Source organism: Schistocerca cancellata, chromosome 8 (assembly GCF_023864275.1).
Source record: "Schistocerca cancellata isolate TAMUIC-IGC-003103 chromosome 8, iqSchCanc2.1, whole genome shotgun sequence".
Lineage (NCBI taxonomy): Eukaryota > Metazoa > Arthropoda > Insecta > Orthoptera > Acrididae > Schistocerca > Schistocerca cancellata.
In genome coordinates, this window is record NC_064633.1 from 34,375,374 (window position 1) to 34,377,458 (window position 2,085).

The following is a 2,085-nucleotide window of genomic DNA, read 5'->3' on the forward strand; positions in this document are numbered from 1 at the left end:
TTCTTATGTAACGTTTCTGAATTAATTTATAGATTCGGTATACGTGGAAGACAGTGCGACATTCCGTTGTCACGTTACATCGTACTAATATTTAGGACTAATAATAAGAAGCAATACTCAACAACAACAACCGTTAAAATCAATACAAATAAAGGGGAATGGAAGATTTGAATCTCAAAGAGGGGAGCTCGGAAAATGCGGCGCGTCTTTAAAGGAAATCGCTTTCATGGCGTTAATTCTGGAGAGCCGCTCTTGCGTTTAGAGTCTTTACCATACTAACCGATAGCAGAAACCGAAGGAGGTCCCAGCCAGTTGCTAAAACCCTAGCAGGTCAGAGTAGCCCGTCCGACAGAGATGCTCGGGGAACGTAAATCGGAATCCTTTGAAGAAAGGCGACATTGTTCTTATGTAACGTTTCTGATTAAATTTATAGATTCGGTATACGTGGAAGACAGTGCGACATTCCGTTGTCACGTTACATCGTACTAATATTTAGGACTAATAATAAGAAGCAATACTCAACAACAAAAACCGTTAAAATCAATACAAATAGAGGGGAATGGAAGATTTGAATCTCAAAGAGGGGAGCTCGGAAAATGCGTCGCGTCTTTAAAGGAAATCGCTTTCATGGCGTTAATTCTGGAGAGCCGCTCTTGCGTTTAGAGTCTTTACCATACTAACCGATAGCAGAAACCGAAGGAGGTCCCAGCCAGTTGCTAAAACCCTAGCAGGTCAGAGTAGCCCGTCCGACAGAGATGCTCGGGGAACGTAAATCGGAATCCTTTGAAGAAAGGCGACATTGTTCTTATGTAACGTTTCTGATTAAATTTATAGATTCGGTATACGTGGAAGACAGTGCGACATTCCGTTGTCACGTTACATCGTACTAATATTTAGGACTAATAATAAGAAGCAATACTCAACAACAAAAACCGTTAAAATCAATACAAATAGAGGGGAATGGAAGATTTGAATCTCAAAGAGGGGAGCTCGGAAAATGCGTCGCGTCTTTAAAGGAAATCGCTTTCATGGCGTTAATTCTGGAGAGCCGCTCTTGCGTTTAGAGTCTTTACCATACTAACCGATAGCAGAAACCGAAGGAGGTCCCAGCCAGTTGCTAAAACCCTAGCAGGTCAGAGTAGCCCGTCCGACAGAGATGCTCGGGGAACGTAAATCGGAATCCTTTGAAGAAAGGCGACATTGTTCTTATGTAACGTTTCTGATTAAATTTATAGATTCGGTATACGTGGAAGACAGTGCGACATTCCGTTGCCCCCATTGTTTACATCGCGTAGCTATCATAGGAGTGAAACGTAAGAGATCGGGGCGTGTGCAGGCTGCTGCAGGAGTCGCGTAGCACAGACAGCAGAAATGTTTGGCGCATGAGGAACTGCTCGATGGTCGTATCTCTTTAACTCCTCAGGAACACAGACTGTGTTCGCTAGACTGCTGGTGACTCCTTCCGCTGAACTGATGCGATTTTTGTAGAACCACCCTCCACAGTGCTCGACGACTCCTGTTCGTCAGTACATGTGGCGTACCTGGCCTGGGTTTAGCTGCGGTTTGTAACAATATCACCACTTGCAAAGTAGGTTAGAAATCAGATTAATAATGTTGCTCACGCAGCATATTTTCGCTTTATCGGGCAACAACAAAGTTATTGACTGTGGATGGTATCGTCAGAATGGAAATAATGAAGTCACTGTAAAAAAGTCATTAATTTTAGTCACTTATCTTGAATGGATTCCCACGTAGAATTCGTCGAAGTTGTTATGGATCATCTTGTTGATTCTAGGGTGATTCTACTTTGACTGATAGAAGGTCCAGATCAGTATTTTATCAATATTTGAAGACCTTACAAATGCGTTTTTCAGGAAATTCTTAATGATCAAACAATCCCAGATCCGAACAATGGTATGGTAGAAATAATTTTTGACTTGGTGTTCACGATCCACATTTTTATTAAACTTCTTGTAAATTCACATATACTTCTTCTTAATTGTCACATCATCAAGGAAACAGTTTTGTATCAATCTTCATATATTTAAATTCCACTTTAACCAAACACATGACTTGACTGTTCTT